The sequence below is a fragment of the Chelonoidis abingdonii genome, chromosome 3 (assembly GCF_003597395.2).
Source record: "Chelonoidis abingdonii isolate Lonesome George chromosome 3, CheloAbing_2.0, whole genome shotgun sequence".
In the NCBI taxonomy this organism is placed as follows: domain Eukaryota; kingdom Metazoa; phylum Chordata; order Testudines; family Testudinidae; genus Chelonoidis; species Chelonoidis abingdonii.
In genome coordinates, this window is record NC_133771.1 from 128,816,615 (window position 1) to 128,838,832 (window position 22,218).

At 37.3% G+C, this 22,218-nt stretch overlaps 1 protein-coding gene across 7 annotated transcripts in view; it reads left to right on the plus strand.

Moving 5' to 3' along the window:
* The window catches only part of QKI (QKI, KH domain containing RNA binding), a 332,733-nt gene that overhangs the window by 291,568 nt on the left and 18,947 nt on the right, over positions 1-22,218 (plus strand). The gene's annotated exons all lie outside the window — the stretch shown is intronic.

The window sequence follows — 22,218 nt, forward strand, 5'->3', positions numbered from 1 at the left end:
ATTTTAAAACCTCGAACGTGCGAAGCCAATAACTTTTTTTTAAATTGAATTTATAATGTACTTAATGAAGAAATCTGAAACTCCAAGAATAGGTTTTTAATTGTATCTGTTTTCATTTTACTGTATAGTGGAACACATTTTTTCTGATAGCATATGCCACTTCTGTCAAGATCAGCTGTAGTATATCAAGTCATAAAATTGCAAAGAACTCTCTTACAAACTTAGTCTTGTACTTGTCAGTTGATTTTAACATTCAAATGTGATGTACTACTTTCTGTAAACAGAATTCTCATCTGTTAATAACTTTAAAATGTTTTTGCTTTAAGTTCACTTACTGAAGCAACCTTAGCAAGCAATGGAAGTTTCCTTTTGTCCATTGTTGTGTGACATATGAATAAGCATTTTTATTTTTATGCTTTACTTCACTCTCTAAAAATAATTTCCTTTTAATGCAGTGACACAGAGAGGCTCTAATCTGAAACTAGTGCCCCACTGTGGCAGCTACAAACCTGTAGTAAATAGAGAATCCCTTCCCTCAGAACCTGTTTATTAATGACAAGGTGTAACGAAATGAGGAAAAAATCAATTGGGCAGGTGCAAGGCGGAAGAAGACAGTGTAACAATACACAAGCTTTGTATAGGTTAGCTGTGTGCGCAGTTTAGCCTATGATTTATCTAGCTGTGTAGTCATCAGAGGAAAAGCAAGTCTTACAGTGGAAATTGAAGATTAAATTAATGGCTTTACATGTTCTTGGAATTTGTCCTATTTGTAAGGGATGGATGGCATGGGAGACAGTGCAAAGTTGCTTGTGGTAAAAGCTGTCTAATAGCTGGCATCATTGTCAAAGCAAAGGTGGCAGTCAATGTTTCAGTAAAATAATAGAGCTGATAGGTAGCTTGGATCAAAACTATAAAAGGCAATTTCATTAAACGAATCAAGGTTCTGTTGTTGTTCCTCTTTTTCTCAGTCTTCTATTTATAGAGTGCTATTAAATAACAATTTCCTTTGCTAACAGAGACTATTTTAGTTACAGTAGCTTGCCTTTTAAAAGAACAAGTGTCTCTGGTCAATACAACTTGAAGATTTTATCATATGACTAAATGTGAATTTTTTAAAAAAATCTTTAAAATCCAACCTACTTCTCCATAGAATGTAAACATTTCAGTGGGACTTGCATGTATGTAATTCAATGCAAATTTTGTCCCAGGTTACAGGATACAAGAATATTTTGGTACTCTTTTTTTTATTTTAAAAAAATCACTGGATGATCCACTTAGAGAAAAATTGTAGTAGACTCAATTTCCCATTAGAACGTTGTTTTTTTTTAGCAGACCCAACATTGACATTTGTCTTAGACTAGAAAATTTTGATTAAAGTTGTAAACTGCTTAGGAAAGTGGCCCCCTTTTCTTTCTCCACCTCTCTCACAACAGTGTTCTTACTCAATTTTGATCTGAGTCTCATGTGGGGTATAGTATGGAAGCTGTTCTCAGATCTAGTTAATGACCTACTATATTTTGATTGATCTTTTGATCCATTTCTCTCAACCTCTCTTGAGCCTTTAATGCCATTGGCTACTTTATGCACCTGTCTCCAGTGCTGTAAAGGGATCTGAAATTCTCTTCTGTCATTCCCAGGTATGAGACTCCCTTTTTCTACACTTGCACCCTAGAATTCTTTGTCTTTGTGTAGTGTTCCATAAGGTTCAAATTTTTACTCCACTGTTCTTTTTTTCTCTCTTCATTTCAATAAATGTCTGTCTTAAACCTTGTCTACAACTTCTGTGCTAATGATTCTCAACTGCACGTGTTTTGAATCTCTGTGGAGTACTTATAGTCCATCTTCTATCTATGAAAGAGGACTTGCCTCACCAAGTCAATTTCAGCTATAGATTGTTTCTTTTACTGAAAGGATGTCTAGTTCTGTTATGCTGGAGCCCCTACATTTTGAGATAACACTGGTGTGTGGGTTGGGAAGGGCCATGTTGGCTCATTTTAAGACAATTTTTTTTTTGGTCTTCTTTAAAACCAACTGCACTAACCCCTATCAGTCAGAGGCCTTCTTTTTAGAAACTTCCCCTTATCTCATTAGGTATTCTTTGAACTAGACATCCTCCCTACTTCATTCCTTCTGGCTTTTTAATTCCTTATTTTCAAAGTTGTCTTCTTGCTAGTCAGGGCCTTTCTTACAACACACACATTTGCTTAATCAAACTTAAACTAATTCTAATATTTAAATTTATATTTATCCTACTAACACACACACAGATCACTACAAGAAAGGTAATCAAATATACACAATGCTAAAACATGTTTTAATTAATTGTGTTGTGTATCATTTGAAAGGATAAATTAAGAGCATTTTTAAAATACATTTAGAAATATAACTTATTTTTGTACATATTCAAATATTTTAAATATATAAATATACAAAATTATTAAAATAAACTTATTTCAGTTAAAAAATTTTATTGCTTTCACCGTTGATTATAGCAATTTAGTCTTGGCCTTTAGTTTTAAAGCAGAGTTGCAAGCTGATTCTCCTCCCTAGTAAACACATTTGAGTTGGGGTTGAAATTTTTTAAAATATGAAATTTTTGCTTGTCCACCTCTGAAAATCGAATACAATATGCAGTTAGCCTTTAGTAGTAGATAAGGAGCTACAAGGAAATCCCGCTTATGGGAGAAATATGACAGTACAACCCCATCAAAAATAGTTCTCTAAACATTAGTTGACATATTGATTCAAGGTGGCTGAGTGATTGCAGATCATGTTCCTTTCAAAGTTCAGAGACAACAGATGCTTATAAATAATAGAAAAAGAAAAATGTTAAGTAAAAGCTTTGGTTTAATATCTGATCCGTGGCCCTTTATGGAGATACTGGGATATAACAATGTGAAATATGCAGAGTTCAGCAACAAATAGAAACGGAGAAATCTTGGTTCACATTTACTCCTGTGCCAAGATAAGCTTTTAACTGTAAAGTGAAATTTGATCAAATTATGATGCAAGAACTGCTAAATGGTTTTCTAAGGCCACGTCTAGACTACGCGCCGTATCGGCGCGTTAAAATTGATTGCTCTGGGATCGATATATCGCGTCTAATCTAGACGGGATATATCGATCCCTGAGCGCGCTTATATCAATTCCGGAACTCCACCAACCCCAACGGAGTTCCGGAATCGACATGGTGAGCCGCGGACATCGATCCCGCGCGGTGAAGACGGGTGAGTAAATCGATTTTAGATATTCGACTTCAGCTGCGTTATTCATGTAGCTGAAATTGCGTATCTAAAATCGATTTTATCCCGTAGTGTAGACCAGTCCTAAGTATTGCATCTATATTTCTGCAGAGGAGGAAGATTTTTTAACTAATACATAGGAGCGGAGGGAAGGACAATGATTTAATAAAAACCTAGTATCTACTTTTCAAGCTTCATGCAGGAATAATGGGTGTGAAGAACTTCACAATGTTTCTAGAACTTATGTAAATCCTATATTTAAAAATATTTAAATTTTACCTTTTTGTTGCTTTTTAAGACTTTTTTTCTTGGGTGTTATATGCAGGGTTTCAAGTTTTTGGTGTAAACAAACGTCTCACAAAGTCCTCAAGTATGCTAAAATTTATAGTAGTTAGATTAAGTAGTATTTATATTATAGAAGCACCAGAGTATATCATGTGCTTTCCAAACATATAGCTTGTAAGGAGATTGCAATCTAAAAAGAAAACTTAAAAGAAAAGGGTAAGCAAAATGTTTACAATTACAAGCAGTGTGACCAAAGTAGTCATTGGTATGCATCTGTATAATTCAGGTCTTTTTGTTAGTTAATTTACTTCCTATGCTCATTGCCAAACTGTTCTCTAAAATTTCTCTAAATTTTACAGACCCTGCTCCTTCAACCACTACACATCCAGTTGTTGAACCTCCCTCCCATGTTCTTCCACTTTCTTTATATTTTTCTATTTGAATAAGATTCAAAGCCACCATGTTCCCCTCCTTTGCCAAAATTCTGTACCTCCCATGACCTCCGCTGAGTAGACACTGAGACAGTACCCCCCCATCTTTTTCCCAAGGGACCTCTTTGAGCCTTCTGGTTAGTATTCTTTTCAACCAACAGAAAATAAATTAGCAGAACATACTAGGAGGCATATCCCACAGCTATCTTGCGTGCCACTGGGAAAAGTTTCTTGCTCTTACTTTCTAAGAGCTGATGGCCACTGCTGCCCCATGTGGCCACCCTGAGCCTCTGAAGCCTTGTCTTGGGGAGGAGAGTGATCCCAACCTGTTGCTCTCTCCACATCACTGCAGCTGCTCTGATATGTACCAATACATATTGTACCAGGGAAGAAAGGTCACACCACTTCTAAGCTATATAAAATGGAAGCCAGGGATAAACTCAGTGAGTGTTTTATCTTTGTTTTTTAGAGATGAAGTTAGACTAGAAGCATTTTTAACAATATAATTAAATTTCTAAATTTGACATACAATCATTTAAACATTTATTGTTAAAGTAGCACTAGTGCTAAAAAAGAGCAGCATTCAATCTCTAGGAAGGAACTTTTTGAGTCAGTTATTTGCTGAAGTGCGCTAATTACTACAGATGGTTGGATTTTTATTTTCTGCTCAAAATTTAAACTTACCTGTCCTGTAGAAGAGAAGGGGCATGAGGCAATCAAACTACAACTCACATGAGGCAACATGGTGGTATTTACAAATCAAAACTTTTCAGTTTTCAGGTGTTTGGTTGATCAATGAAAAGTCAGAATTTTCACTTGATAGCAGATACCTTTCATGAAAAACTTAATTCACTCAAAATAGTTTTAACAAAAATTTTTTCCATCAGTGCTAGTAATTATTTAAGAGTAAAATTAGCTTAGAATAATTTTTTTCTTACATTGTGTTCAGTTGTGTAAATGGAAAATAGTGGAATGACATTCTTTCTTGAACTCAATCAAGTAACCCATTTGCAAGATATATGCTTTTATTAATTATTTAAACTTTAAAAGTAATAACTTCAGGTTACTATTTCCACAGTAAAACTTTTTTAAGGATTTATAATCTGTCCTAAATTTGCATGAGAGTAAAGTTTTACATACAAAGTTTAAAAATAAGAGCAACATATTTTGCGTTCCTTAATTTGAATTATGGGGGAAAACGAGGGTGAACTCTTTAGGATGAACTTTTTTATAAACCGCTTGCTTCAGAACTCTTAATTTATCACAGCCCAAATATTTAAAAGTGTGATATACAGTCAAAGTAGAAAAGGTGGAAGGCTTAAAAAACATATTTAGTTTCCTTAACATATTCAAAATGTTTTATTCTAGCATCGGGTTTCAGCTTTGTCAGTATATTCAAATTAATAAACAATGAGAACAGAAAGCTTATATGTGTTTGAAATAATGTGTCTAAAATGAGTGACATTATACAATAAGGTATATTTAAGTCTGACTTTCTTACTAAAAGAAGTCTTTTAAGTGATGCATAAGAATGATTTAATCATTTTTGATACTGGGGAGTTATAAACAAGTGAAATATATTAATTTTTTAAAAATAACTACTGCTTACGGACATTACTGCTTTGTAATGATTTACTCATTGTCCATTAATCTCTAGTAATTATACATTTGTTTTTATTAGACATGTCCAATATAGCATTCATAGTAAACATTTAAAAAAAAATCTAGTGTAAATACATTTAGTTTCAAATGGGTCTTTTAGATAAATTTGTCAGAATTTTTATATTAAATATAATTAGAGGAAAGTTTTATATAGAAAGAACTTTCAAGTTGTGATTCAAACTAGCAGGAAAGGCATCCATATTTTACTCTGGCTCTTTTTGTATGACAACGTGATTTAGTTTTCAATGTTAACTGAATTTCTTGATTTTTCCAATCATCACAACCTGAACTTTTATTTAGCTAACATTTTAACCTAATAAAAACCATCATAATATACATTACTGCTTAGAGACAGCCACACGACCTAAGTAGGAGAATTCACCACATAAAGTATATTAGTTTTTCATTCTGGTGTCACAAAGGGTTACTTGCTGACAACCGATCCACAGATTACAGCTCCATTTAAAAACAACGGAATGTAGTTAGCTGGTCATGTGTACAGTCATCTAGCTCTTTCAAGAAGGAGTGCTCTTCAAAGGCACTTTGTTTACAGCCAGAGCTAGGCAGTTCTGAGTTCACACTATTTTCTCTGGAAAATAATCATTGGCTAGTCTGTTAGGAGCTGAAAAGAAAGCTCAATAAATAGCCAAGAAAGCCTTCTCCCTGACAACACAGTGCCTTGAGCAGCTTAAGCCTTCAAACAGAAGGTCATATGATTGGCATATTTGTCCGCTAAAGAAAGTGCATTCAATTCTTTTATTCAGTACTCTGTATTTTTAAACTGAGTGAATGCAGGTCTTAGCCAGCTGTAAGAGAAGCTGTGACTAGGCAGCTGAAATAGTACCATCATCTCATTCTGGTATTCATAAACTGTTAAGAGAGCAGCAAAACACTGAAGACAAATTGGACACACACATTTACAATAGTCTATGTAACAGTTTTTGATTTTTTTTAACAGTAACGGATTTATGCTATTTAAAGTGAGTAGAAGCAAAATGTTTAGTAAAGTATTGCAGACGCAGAACTATCATGGTCTTCTAAGAACCTGGAAGTAAATGTGAATTTTCAGTACTTTTAACATTTTAATAACTTTCTAGAATTATTTAAGGTTCGTGTGTTGGGAGTTGGAGGTCTCTTTCATCTTTCACTCTTACATTGACCCCAATTGAGCCAGAAATTTAAAATTTGAACCAGTCATATACTTTTGTGCCTGCACATACAAAACAAAAATACCCCTATCTGAATGAAGATTCCCTTAAAAACATAAGGTGTACATAAAGATTTACAGATATAAAGATATATTACATTTTCAGTTTGACTGTTATACTATTACATATCTTCTTGCCTTGGAAAATGTGTGCAGAAAAAGAAGGGCAATCTCAACAAAACTATGGAATTCCACCATTAAATATTTCAAAAGATTAAAATTTTTCCCAAATAACTTTGGACAGAAGGAAAATACATTTATTCTGGCTATTCGTGTCATATTCGCTCCCACCCTTCCTCGTCCCCACTTACCTTTTGCAGTCCATGTAGCCTACATGATAGCAACTGTAACTGAGAGGACAGACAATATGGGGTGCTGTTACATAAGACAGATGGTCTCCAAATATTGACATAGTTCATATCTGTCCTAAAATTTCAGTCTTCCATAATGTTTGATAATATATTAGCATAAAAAAATTATTTTAATTAAGTCAAAGCTACCTAATTCAAAATGAAAACGTACCTTGCTGGAGATGTATCTTATTTTCACTAATAGTATTCAGTCCCAGGTGGCAACATGCAATCTTCAATAATACATGTAATGAAAAATATTAGAAAGTAAGCAAGGATTTTGAAATCAAATATTATCATTTACCCAAACTTGGATGACTACCTTCTCAACACTCATTCCTTCAAAGATGCCCTACGAGCCACCATGTTTGTGCAACTGGGTCTGCAGAAATCAACCTTGACCCCAGTACAGCGTCTGGAGTTTACTGGGGCCAAAGTTGATGCAGTGCAAGCATGAGCATTCCTCCCACTGCATCGATTTAGCACCCTGATGAGTGTCAGAAACAGTCACAAACACTGGCCAGGAATGGTCTCCAGCTTTTTGGGCACATGACGGTATGCACATTTATGCCCCCACACACCCAACTGTACATGAGATGTTTACAGATACAGTTCAGATCTTCTACTCCCTGAACAGAGACAGGTTAAACGAGGCCCCTGTTGATACTCTCCAGGGCCAAACACTCCCTGGACTGGTGGAAAGAACCGTCCAATGCCCATGCAGGCAGTCCCTTTCACGCAACTCCCACCAATACTGAGTCTAACAGATGCCACTCTAATAGGCTGGGGAGCCCACCTAAATGACTGTAAAGCTCCAGGCTAGTGGCCTCCCACAGAATCAGTCCTCCATTATCAATCTTTTGGAGCTAAGAGCCATCCGAAATGCCTGCACACACTTTCTCCCTCTCATCAAAGATACTCAAATGAAAGTCACGACAGATAATATAGTTTGCATGTTTTACATAAATGGTCAAGGGGGTGCCAGATCACCTTCCCTTTGCACGGAAGCACTGAAACTTTGGAATCGGTGTGTCCTGCCACAATGTGCTCATTTCAGCCACTTACCTGCCAGGGATAAAAAGTGTGACAGCAGACAATTTGTCAGAATTTCTCATATGACCACAAATGAGAGATGAACCCAGCAGTGCTTCATGGCACATTCGATCTACGGGGAAACCCAATAGACCTGTTTGCTACTCATGGGAACAAGAAATTTGTCTGCTACTGCTGCAGAGCTGGACTGGGGAAACAGTTTCTAAGGGACATTCTCATCTTTCAATGGAGCAAGGAGCTGCTGTTGTACGCCTTTTCTCCATTCCCTCTAATGTCAAAGGTCCTATTCAGGATATGGCAAGAGAAAGCAAAAGTCATACTGATTTCCCCCTTGTGACCAAGTGTGGTACCTATACCTTGCACAGCTGGCAATATGTCCTCCAATTTCTCTTTGACTCATTCCTCACTTGCTCTCCCAAAACAATGGGCAAATCCTTCACCCCGATCTACAGGCTTTTCTCCTTCATGGCTCCAACACGCAAATGTTCCAAGGTGGTGAAAGAAGTATTACTGTGCAGTAGGAAATCAGCAACTTGTCCCACTTACCTGCAGAAGTGGAAACTTTTCCAAAATTGGTGCAATTCCAAACAAGTGATTCAGACATCTTCCCTTCTTTTGATCTCAGACTATATTCTGGGCCTCAGAAGGACTGGTCTCTCTTAGCTCGCTTAAAGTACATCCAGTGACCACCATGTGGATGAATGCTCAGTATTTACCCATCCAACAACATGCAGATTCCTCAAGGGCATGGGAAACCTCTTCCCAGAAATTAGCCACCCACTCTGTGGAATGTCGGTCTGGTTCTGAAAACTTTAACTAGACCACCCTTTGAACCTATGGCCACTTGCTCCTTCCTGCACCTCTGCATGAAGACAGTATTTCTAGTAGCTGTTACCTCAGCACGCAAATAGGGGAAATTGAGACATTTTAAAGATAGTCACCCTGAGGCCACACCCAAAATTCTTCCCCAAGATAATCTCATTCACCTCCCCACCTTTTTCCCAAAACTACATTGTGACAACAAGGAGGCAATTTTTCATATACTTCATGTTAGGAGAACCCTAGCATTCTATTTGGAAAGGACTAAGGACATTAGGAAGTCTCCTGAATTCTTCCTTTCATTCACAGAAACAACCAAAAGCTCTGTAGTATCAGCTCAAAGACTCTCCAAATGGGTCTCCAGTTGCATTAACCACTGTTACCATGCATAACCTGCTGCCCCCATCAGGAATCCTCGTGCACTGCATGAGATTGGTTTCTACCTCAACTGTGTTTGTTAAAGATGTCCCCATCTCAGAAATCTGCAGGGCAGCAACCTGGACCTCTGCCCATTCTTTCATGGAACACCATGTGATTACTTGAGACCCAGCCACTGATGCCATTTTTGACTCCACAGTACTATCGTCAATAACAGACTCCACTCTAGAGTCCTAACCCTCCATGGGGTATAGACTGTGGAGTCACCTATAGCAGAGCACCTTGAAGACAAGGAAGTTACTCACCTTGTGCCATAACAATGGTTCTTCGAGATTGCTCCCCCCACCCCCAATACTCCACAACCCACCCTCCTCCCCTCTACTCAGGAGTTCTGCAGACTCCTTCCTCAGTAGAGAAGAAACTGAGGGTAGTTCGCCTGCACATCACTATATAACCTCAAGGGGGAGCTCATGTGCAGGCCGAACGGACACTGCTACCTAAATTCTCTGATTAGAGGTGCAGATACACCTACAGTGAAGCCACCCACAGGGGTACACCTCTCAAAGAACCATCCTTACTGCACAAGGTGAGTAACTTCCTCTTTGATTTCTTTTAATGCTCGTGCCTGTGTTTTCCACACACGGGTTTGTATGTGCTCCATGTGCCTGAGACCAGAGATTTCTAGCAAGTAATGTCCATTGGTCTGTGTCTGTGAAGTTGCTCCCCTCTTGCTCAGTACTGAGGGCAAAACGGTCAGCCAGACCAACACCTTTCTAGTTCCTTCTTGCTTCATGGCCTGAGTCAGAACCCTCTGTGTCTGAAGCACTCTTCGCATTCTCTTTTCATAATCTAAATATATTTGTACATAGTTTGAGTTCTTAGTATTTTAGTGTTTTTATAGTCTAGTTAAGACCTTCCCATTGGTGATGAAACCTACACTGCAATGGGACCTCAACTTCATATTATCAGTATTTACCAGATTGCCCTTTGAATGGCTGGCCACATATTCTATGTCCCACCGTTCCATGAAAGTCACCTTATTAGCTGTCATGTCTTCCAGAAGGGTGAATGAACTGGAAGCACTCCAGGCTGACCAGCCATACACAACATTCCATTAGAATGTTTCCCTTTGCTTTCCCCCAAAATACATTTCCAAGGTAATTTCTCAGTTTCACATGCATCAACCAATTCATTTTCCAGTATTCTTTCCAAAACTTCATCATCAGACAGCTTTGGTGTTCTATCTGCAAAGAGCAAAACCAATTAGGAAAACAAGGTTATTTGTCGCTATAGCAGAGTGATTGAGGACAGATGCTGTCTATCCTGAGACTCTTTAATTGGATATCCAGTTAATTCATTCTCTGTCCCTGTCTGCGTTCTTTACGTGCCCTCCCTCCTCTCTACTTTGATCTTATCTAATTTGCAGTAAGAAGAGGAACTTGCCTAGTCCAAGCCTCAGTCTGCACTTTCCCCTTACAGCCTCGGTACAGAGCACAAAGGGAGCAATGTGCAGGTGCGGTCCAATGGACGCTACTTGCTAATAATCTACAGTCTCAAGTGCACAAAGAACACGTTACCCATATGTAGAACACACATAAGGACCACACATCTCAAAGGTACTCCAGTTACAGGTAAGTAACCTCCACATAAGTCAGAACCAAGGTTTAACTTTGGAGATTTCTAGCTGTGCTCTTGATAAGTAAGTAGATATTGTAGATCATATTAATGCTAGTTACCTAATTTTGATATTTATTAAAAAGGATTTGGGATGATCGTTTTTATTAAAATATTTTTAGTAGGCACAGTGTAAGAAGATTTTTTTTTCCAGTTTTTAAGTTAGTGTTCTCTCTGTGTGCTGTGAAACATGCATCTTGTTCTAAGCTTCTAGTATAAGGTCCCTTAACACACAGGCACACGCTTTCTTTCTCACTGAAGAGTTACAGGTGGGAGAAGGAGACTGGTCTGTTCTGAAGTTTTAGTGAGTTACAGAGCAAGTTGTAGAATGATATACTGCTGGGAAAAGAGTATCTTTAGCATGAAGGGCCACATTCAAACTAAGAACTGTGCAATTTGAAGATGAACCCTTAATTTTCTGCAACATGCTATAGGAGTGCCAGTACACAACAAATCTCCTTTAGGTCACAGAGGATGCTGTAGGTGATTCTTTTCTCCCCCAGAATTCTCCCCCGCCCCCGAATTCATTCTCTTCGTACTAGAGCAGTTAATAGCCCTAAGTTCCAGTGATTCAGTATTTCAGCTCAGCTAATAAAAATGTGCTTCACACTGTTTTTCTGTACCTTATCTTGCTTTACTTGTTGCAGAAACAAAAAAAAGGACTCTTGAAAATGTTGCTCCTAGTCCAAGTATCATGATTAAATGGGACTCTGTCAGATAGGGTGATGGGAAATGTAAGAAGATATGCTGCCTTTTTTCCCCTGGTGTATCTTTAACATTATGACCAATGAATTTGTCAAGTGAAATAGCACAGTCTTCTTTGCATATTATTTGAACTGAGAGCTTGCTTTGAAGAAGATAAGCAGGCTGTGTTGCCCAGAAGAAATAATTATGCTAATTTATCTTTGCCTGTCTGCCTAGGCATAGTAGTCTCCATCAGTGTTGAAATGGAAATTGAGAAATAACTGAGCCATCCGATGCACCTATTAAACACCACAGTTCTGCTTATGGTACTCTGGGCTTCTCTAACAGTGCTTAGATATGTAGTGTTCATTTATTTTACTTTGAGTTTCAAAGATGTTTGGGGAAGCACCATGAGATTCAGGGAACTGGTATACACTGTATCAGCAAAAGAACTTGTATAAACTATACCCTCAAAAGAACTCCTGCTGGTGTAAAATGAGCTCCTATACTGGCAACCCTTTCTAATGTAGAGAAGGCCTTACTGAAGACTCTTTTTCTCTCTCTCTGTCATGTCAGTAACACATTTACTTTATTTAATTGTAACCAAATACGTGTTGAAGTCCCCATGATAAATCACTCCTCTGGAGAAATGTTTACGTTCTGGATCTAGAAACGAATGCATGGTGACAAGTCTTGGTTTGCCTGCCAAAGTTGTTTTTTGTGTACATGAAAATAACAAAAATTGAAGTTGAAAAGTGTGCTTTTTTTAATTGAATAAAATAGTTGAGGTTAAAATTTTCTAACTATAAATCAAACAGCCAGAAATAAAAGATAACCGTGCTGAAATTTGATGAGGTATAGTAAAATGAATCGATGTACTAACTAGACTAAGCTTCTGATATACTCAAATTCAGATCTTCAAAAAGAGATCTTTTCTCAAGTCTTACTGAGTATATTGCATTTTATTGACTGTTACTTCAGTGCTCAGACACTATAGAAAACTGAGATAGCTCAGTAAAAACTTTGAAGCAGTACAAGCAAAGGCAGTAGTCCTTCAAAGTGTACAATGAATTTTAGACATGTATACTTTAGCTTCAGTAGTCCTAATAGCTTTTAGCCCATAATCTTTTACAAGTCCCATATTCATGGCTGAAATCTGAGTTTTAAAAAAGAACAACCACGTGCATGTCTAGGAATCTGTAGTATACTGTGTGAGGTTATTTCTTTATAAATTATGAATGGAAGGTTTTTGCCCCTGAATGGAAACATTCATGTGTAAAGGATGTTTGACTGGTGCATCGTATGTTTGAAATATTTACTGATCTACAAGTGAATTGCAGTGGAACATTTTTCTTTGTCAGCTAGAAAAAAGCATTCCACAGCATGTTGTGTCAAAAAGAGTTTCATAGTGCTGGCCTATGAAGCTGCAGTTGTGAGTCTAGTGTAGTAGTAGGGGGCCAGAGTTAAGGCAGTATGCAGGAAAAGGTATAGGCTGACCAGACCCCTTTTGGCCAGAGGGGCCCATTGGATAAGAAAAATAAGCTCAGCATTAGCAAACTGTTCCCTGCAGATATTACATTTTAACTGAGCTTAATGATATTTCTGAAAAAATCTACAGTTGTCATTGTCTGCGGCACATATTCAGTGAATTGCTCAGATGTGTGAATATGGCACAGAAATGCATTTTGAAGAGCTGCTTCCTTTTTATTTTTTTATTTGTATTTTTTTTTTTTTTGGTATATCCTCTTTACGTGGATATGTAAAAGGTGGTTGTATAAAAGTGAAGTTACTGTGGAAATACAGGGTGTGAATGATTTTTTTTATTCCAGGAAAAGTGCAGCACTTCTTCATTCTTAGTAATACATGTTCTCTACTGCTGGGAAGTTTGCAATTCCATGTGACATTTATGTAAGTCATTTAGTGCACTGCTTTGCATATTTGCATATTCCTAAATTGTATGGTCAACACACTCTGCCTTAAGTAGTGGTGAAGAAGGACATGGAACTGCACAAAATTTAACAGTTGTAGGTGGAAGAGGTGGCTGGATGTGTGGTGAAGGGTGACTGGAGAGGCTAAAGTGTTGGAAGAAGCTGGGTGGAGGTATCTGGGAGATAGCTAGTGACTGTCTTGGTAGTGGGGTGGATCCTGAGGTACCTGGAGATATTTGGGTTAGCTGGAGGTGCTGAGGTAGGTAGAAGTGCTGGCTGCATAGAGAGTTGCTGAGGTAGTTTGGAGATGAGTGTTTGCTGGGTGCTATGGGCTTCAGGGTTGTTGGGCCTGCATGGAGATTTTGGGAGGGTGGTTCCTGGATCCATGAAGTTGCCGATGTGTGTGGGGTTGATGCCGTGATGGCTGCTGTCATAAATAGATAGCTAAGGGTTAATGTTTCTTTCATCTGTAAAGGGTTAACAAAGGGAACCAAACACCTGACCAGAGGACCAATCAGGAAACCGGATTTTTCAAAGCTCAGGGGAGGGAATGTTTGGGTCTGTGTCTTTGTCTGGCTCTCAGCTATGAGAGGTGCTTTTTCTATCTGTAAGCTTCTACTCTTTCAGTTTCAAAGTTGTAAGTACAAAGGTAGAAAAAACAATAGGCTATTATGTTTTCTGTATTTACATGTGTGTAGTTGCTGGAATGTTTTAAATTGTATCTCTTTTTGAATAAGGCTGTTTATTCATATTTTTCTTTAAGCAATACCCCAGTGTATTGTCAACTGTGCAGAGAGTCATGTTCAGTGTGTTTTTCTTTCTTTTTTTTAAAAGCTTCTTTTAAGACTTGTTTGAGTTTTCTCTCTGGGTGGCTAAGGAACGAAAGAGGGAAATTCTCTTTGTGTTAGATCTACGGAGGGTAAATCTCTGCGCACCAGGAAACTGGTGGAGGAGAGAGCTAAGAGAGAGAGAATCTTTTCTGTTTCCTTGTATTTGGGGTTTGTCTCTTTGTGGAAGAGAGGAGACATGCTTCTCGGTATTGTGATGTAAAGATGTTGCATCTGTAACTCTCAGGTTAGCCTGGAGAGGAAATTCTGGGTGGGAGAGAGGTGGGGGGAATAGTTTATTTCCCTTTGTTAGGAGACTCAGGGCATCTGAGTCTTTTGGTTCCACAGGGAGTTTTGGGGGACCCAAGTGTACCAAACACTGGAATTTTTGGATGGTGGCAGCGAGATAAGATCTAAGCTGGTAATTAAGCTTAGAGGGGTTCATGCAGGCACCCAGAGTTCTGGATGCTAAGGTCCAGATTTGGGAATGCTTATGATAGCTGCGTACGACAGAAAGGTGGAACTGCAGGCAAATGTCTGCAGCCTTCCTACAGCTCAACTGCATGCACAAAGATCAGGTAAGATATAATAATGTGTGATGTACAAAGATGTACATTTATTCAAAAAATAATCTTGTCACATTTTTTTCAGAGAAGTTATCTTATGGAGAAAGCTTATATGAATGCATGGGTGAGAGAGACAGGGTATGTGAGATAATATATTTTATTGGACCAACTTCTGTTGGTGAAGTTACAAGCTTTCAAGCTAAACAGAGTTTTTTCAGGCCTGGGGAGGGTAGCCTTTGGATGTGTAGAGTGAGTGCGTAATGACTTTTTTACACTTCATGGTGATCGTTACAAAACGTACATACTAAACCCAAACACCAAGGATAAGAGATTTAGTTACTGATGAATTGGGGCTATGTCTGTACAGCTTATGAATTCTGGTTGATATTATGTAAGTAGTTGTATTAAGAAATATTGCTGTGTCACAAGTGTCTGTCTGTGTCTGTCCACCTTTGGTGTGTACTTGTTACAGGATCTGTCGGCAGAGAGGGACAATGGGAAATACTTAAAGTTGATGACGGTATTAGACCTTACAAATGTTACGCTAAAGAGCAAAGGCTTCCTTAGAAAAAACAGTTCAGCTGATGAGAGCAGGGAAGGGTGGAGCAGTTTAAACGTCCCTGGAATAGAACAAAAGTAGCCAGTTTACCAGGAGGTATTTAAATAAAGAAACCTACAAGAACAGAGAATGAGACAGGAAGAGTGAGAGAGAGCAAGGTCACAGAAGTTGGGTAAGTATCAGAGGGGTAACCGTGTTAGTCTGGATCTGTAAAAGCAGCAAGGAATCCAGTAGCACCTTATAGACTAACAGACGTTTTGGAGCATGAGCTTTCGTGGATGAATATCCACTTCGTCAGATGCACGAAGTGGGTATTCACCCACGAAAGCTCATGCTCCAAAACATCTGTTAGTCTATAAGGTGCTACAGGATTCTTTGCAGAAGTTAGGCAAGGGACTCTATGAAGAAGAAACGATGCAACATGTAACAGCCTGTATGAGGCAGGGGGCACTCTGCCTTTCTGTACACAGATGGACCCCAAGAACTCACCAGAGAAGGGTGAGCAAGAGAGACACTACATTTTAAGGTGTGCATTGTTTTGTATGATACACAGAGTGTTAAACTGTAACCAGAAGCTTCCCATATTTGGGGTGAAGTTCTGAGAGAGCGTGTGTTAAGTAACTTCAGTTATCTTGAGGTGAATGCTGGTCCTAGAAGCCAAGGGCAGGTGGGCTGAGGAGCTCCATTTCTGAGAAGGGTAATCATACTGGTAGTCAATGCCCAGGAAATGTGCCAGAGAGGCCAAAGGTAGAAACTGCTCCAGCCTGCTAAGTCTCTAAATGTTTCGCACCCCAAGGTATCCAAAGCACACAGGCTTGGATTCTCCTCACAGTAATCCTAGTACATGGCCATTAAAGGGCGTACTTGCTAGGATCTCTGACAGAAAGCAAATCATTTAGTTTGAAACTAATTCTCTCTTAAACTCTCCCTTTCTTCAAATCTCTCAAAGTATTAGATCATTAGTTCTCATGCAATGTGACTTTGTACCCCAGATATAAATCTCTTGAACCACGAATTCAGTTTAAGGGATGGGATGGAGTCCAAGGTAAATGCCATTCGTTTGAGTATATTGGTGGGTTTTAAATAATTGTTCTAAATACTTTAGGCCATCTGAGGGTTTAAAATAATGGCAGTATAGTTTGAAACGCACACAATATATCAAAAATAAGCACTTAATCTGATCCCTCTCCTCCACTACTTTCCAAATGTTGACTGTATGCTTTAGCAAACTCATTTAGTAGATGTAATTTTGCATGAGAAAGATACGCTTCTTCCAGGAACCTGTATAAGGTACATTAACAGTAAATACATTTTGAAAGCCCTCACCTTACCTTAACTGTGTGGGTAGTACACATTTAATGTGAAAGGTGGTACATTTTTTTAATGTACTGTATGTGAATATTTTTAGTACTTCACTGGAATTAATGTACTTACTGCACGTTTCCTTCAATATTCCTTTTTTTCCTTGTCAGCCCTACCCATACATCTATGCATGTATGGATCTCTGTGGATGCCCATTATACAGATAAACACATGTATTTATGTAGTATTCAATTTATCTGCCGCAACAAGATGAAGGGGCATTTTTGAACATGTGATCCCAGGGTGACTGGGTATTTCAAACCTGGGACTTAAGCTTAATTTTGACAATAAGATTTAGTGGTAGTCAATATTTTTAATTTTTATATGTTTCTTTTAAAATCTCATTAAAAGTATCTCTTTGCTCTCATGAACATTTATTGTTTAATACTGATTAGAGAGGGGTAATGTAATAGCATCAGCAGCCATAAAGCTCCTCTTTCCAGTCCTTTTCTGCCCAAGAGGCAAGAATTTTAAGCTCGGATTCATGCAATAACAGAGAAATTATGATTGTATTCACAACAGAAATTATGCAAAAAGTTTCCAGCAGTTTCTAACACCGGCTCCACAGATATTAATAATTTCAAGAGCCCCGTTATAGATGGGCAGGCAGCTATTTCTAGAATTTTAAGCACTGTGCCCATTTTAAGCCCACTGTGCTCTGATGAGATGGCACATTGCTTAAAATGCCATTGGTAGCTCCTGACATGCTACCACAGGTGCAGCTGGACTGCTATTAGCATCAGTGAGAAATTCTTGCAAAATGTAAACAGGGCATGCAGTATGCTTTCTCTCAATATACATTGTACCCTTGTTAGGGAATTCCTACCTATATTTGTTCAGCCTTTTTCATTCAGTAAGGAGACTTGAATGTTCCCATTACAAAGTGATGTTTCAACAGTGAGGTACCAAACTGTTTTATAACTTAATCTGCATGTTATATTGTACCTGAGAAATACAAGGGAAGCATTGAAGAATTAAGAGGATGAAAGGCTTGAGTGAATCACTTGAGCTTAAACTAAGCAATGCAAATCTGGCATAAGTGACCTTATTGATGTTTGCTTAAAGCAGCTTCTTCTCAGTACAAATGACTGGGCTTTGTTGTAGATACTGAACAGGTAGCGTTCTGTCTCTTTAGAGATTGCCTTTGTATCCTTGATGCAACCCCTCTTTGCTTCAGCAGAGAGTGCCTGCAGAAATGCCTGGAGCTAAAATAGATTGCATCAGTGTGTCTCATTTGATCAGCTGTGAAGAGAGAGGACAGGTCACACAACAGCGCATGCCCATTTCTGCATTCTGTGTTGCTAAAACTAGTCTCTGGCCGCTGAAGAACAAGGGCCAATGAAACTGGAGTGGAGGATTTGATAATACAGGATGTGTGTGCGCAGAAAATGGCACTGAACACTTTTGTACTTGGAAGTTTGAAAAGAAGTGGCAAGCAACTGTGACAAGTTAATGCATAATCAGATACAAGTTATTAAACAATACAGGTAGAGCAATGCAGTGACAATATAACCACCTATGCCTAGAGGTGATAGCATTATGTAATAAACAGTGCCATCTTCTGGGAAGAGTTGGAATCATGCCCATGTGATTAGCACTTCTGAAGTTGTTTGTTTTTTTTCAGGTGTTTTTCTTTTGTATGTAATATACTGGTCAAAAATCCAAATAAAACTGGAAAAGCTGCTGATGTGGCATTCCAAGTTCCAGATCCTATAACAGTGAAGTACCATGTCCAAGTAGATGTATCACATTTTTTTGAAGCAGAAATTTATAAAAAGTGATCTTGAGGCTGTATAAAATTAGATGAAGGTGTTAGATGTTAAGCAGTACTGCAGAGAAGGCCAAGAATGAACAGTTGACAGTCATGTCTGTTTTTGTATAAATTCTAAATAGTTGCCTCTTACTATAGGAAACTCACTGATCTATATAAAAACGTGTTACAGGTCCAAGGAGATCGTAACAATTACATTTAAAGCTTGTTACTTAAGCAGCTATGTATTGTTTTTCTCTACACCTTCACTTCCTTGGAAGTTTGCTAGCTATGATCAGTTTCTGCTGTGTTATGATCCGTTATATTAGCAAGGTTTTCATCATGGTTGAAGTATATTCAGCACCTAGCAGTTGATTGAGATCTTCCAGGGAGTGTAATGTAAGATTTGTCACCTCCACAGACATATTAATAACTCAGATCAGTTCCCTAAGCTGATTTTGGAAGAAATTCAAGTTCTGGTAATAATTAATGGTACTACGCTTGATCTTTTGCATTTCATTAATATCAGCGTTGCACATCGCTTCAGAGAAAAGATAGAGTCTTGCTGATGTTCCAGATATTTACTAAAACTGAAAGCCTTTATCAGAAATATAGATTGGTGCTGAAATGAAAAATCAGAATACAAGTATCTGCTTATTATTAAAATAAAATAGAAAATAGTTAAATAGCATCCATATAATGATATGGTCAGTTATAGTGCTACCATAAGTAACACTGTAAGTAAGTAACAGTAGAAAAAAGACTAATGTAAGCTCTTGTTCAGTTTAGTGCATCGTAATTAGCTTCTTACATCTATTCTGACCAATTTACCAGCAGTGATAATTACCAGCAGTTACAACTTTCTTAACACTTATCCAGTATACTCTGAATTTTCAAATAGGCTAAGAGATATTATAACTACTATTCTGAAAAGTATAATTTCAATTAATATGAGAAGTAAGTGAAGCCTGGAACTGCGTTTAATGGTACAATTTGCAGTTAGAGGAAATTGAAAAAGCATTTACTTTTCCAGAAATATTAGGATCAGACAAGTCTAAAATCTATGTATGCCACCACACACTAATCACAATATATCAGAAGGAACCTGCATCTCTTATATGTTTAGCCTATTCTGAATATTTTACCCAAAACAGAAGTTTTATATAGTATGTATACATGTAAGGATACTGTACATAGCCTATTTTGTGGTTGTGATGATGAAAGTACTAGAATGAGATCATTAGTGAATTTTCATAAGTTATGAAAATATAAAGTTTATATAGTCTTGAACTCTAACAGTTGCATCAGATTATTTTGTTAATAAACTGCAAAAAAAAAAAAAAAGTTGTGTCAGAACACACTCTTCATGGTATTATAGGTATACTTAGATATGATCATGAATATACAGACTTTCTCTTGACTTTGTGCCTTCATAATTTGCTAAACAGGTTTTTCCTTTGTAGTTGGAATAAAATATTTATAATGATTATTTATTTCCTTAAATCAGCATGAAATATATACCAAAAATTTTGGAACTCCTCTAGGTAGACATGCTCCTTTCCTTTCTAAGTTGTTCACAAAATATGAATGGAATTATTGCCATATTGTAACAGAGTTATGAACAGTAGTTACTGGAAATGTGCAATAATGGTTAATCTTAATTAATTACTTACCTGCCCCAAATGTTCAAGTTAAGAAGAAAGGAAATAGAAAAAGGTGCCCTTCCTTACCTTGAACTCTTCCCAAGTTTTTAAAAAGTCACTGGCAATTTTGGATGCCTCTGTTTTTGGACACCTAACCTGTGTCACTTTAAAGGGGCCTGCTTTTGAATGTAGGGGAGTAATACTTTCTGAAACAGACCCCTTTAAAATGACGCTAAGTTGGGCACCCCAGTATTAAAGAACCCAGAGTCACTAATCAATTTTTAAAATATTGACCTAAATATCTGCAAAAATATATTTTATAGGTAACTTTTTTAAAAATTCCCCAAATACAAAGTTAGCCAATATTTCAGGAAGACAAAATATGTTCAGGCTGACACTTTAGATTGCGAATATTCCATCCAGCTTTAAATCCCTGAGAGAGCATCATGTGTTAATTGTAACATTGTTAAATTATATAGTGGTGACCTGGCATGGTATTATAACCAAGTATACACATCTTTTTAATCTCCATTAAATGTTGTTTTGCTATCTGGATAGTGGAATGCAAGTTAAGAAAATAGCATTAATGACATTAATATTGGGAAATTTGTTATTGCAAATTAGACAAAAGTATTATTTTTGCTTAGCAAGTTACAAGTGAACTTAAATGAGTAGCTGTTCCATTACCTTTAGACCAGCAGTAAGGTACTGAAGGAAAGATGCTAGAGCTATTATGTGATAACTTTGTTTTGATACTGGATCATAAAATGTTTTAACACATTGGAAACTATATTGAATGTATTAAAGGCTTCTGCAGGATATGAAAATACAATTTTTTAGAATAAAACACATGAAACAATACCAGTTTTATTTACTGCTTTTGAGTTATACAAAGTATTGAAACTCAGTTCTCTTTTTCCTTCATTTAATTTTTAATGAGAATAATTGACAATATTATTGTTGACAATGGGATACATATTGGAGGGGGGAGGATCTAGACTCTGAGCCAAATTCCAACAGTAACATAAATGATGTAAATAACACAGGTGTACCTTAACCAGAAAATGTGTGTGTGTGTGTCAATAAAATGTAATTTACACCTATTCATTGTTTAGTTAGTGCACAAAGTGAGCTCAATTTAAGATGATTAGGTATTCTGTGGGAACTAAATTCCAGATCTAGTATAAACAGGTATAATTTTTATTTGAAATCAATAAGTATTATGTCCTTTTTTGCCATGGCTGATGTTGGTTGTGTAGTTTTGGGTTTGGTGCTTGGATTAAGGCCTCGATCCAGCAAAACAATTTGCATTGACTTTAGTGGGATTACTCACATACTTAAAGTTAAGTATGTGTTTAAATGTTTTGCAGGACAGGCCAAATTTGGAGGAGGTGAGACTGTTTTAGTATTATACAATCTATTGTTAGTTACTTTCTAGTACATTCATCTTCCTGACCCCTCGCATGTAAATTGCACAGGTTTGGAATTCATTAGGAATACCAAATAATTACAAGTTATATTACTTTGCTACTTATTTTTGTTTTGTAACCAGTTTGCATCATCATTTACATCACTGCTGAAATTCAGGGAACTTGCACCAACTTAGCTGCAAGCTTTATTTGTCTGAACTTGGCCTATTTTAGTTCAAAATTTGAAGCTGTTTGTGGACATGAATGTTGACTTTCAACAGTTATAGACTTAATGTTCAGAATAGCTGCCCAAATTATTTCTTTTTATGTAATATTCAATATCTGGCATAATAAAAGCACATCTATTTAAGCCCCAATTATTTAATATT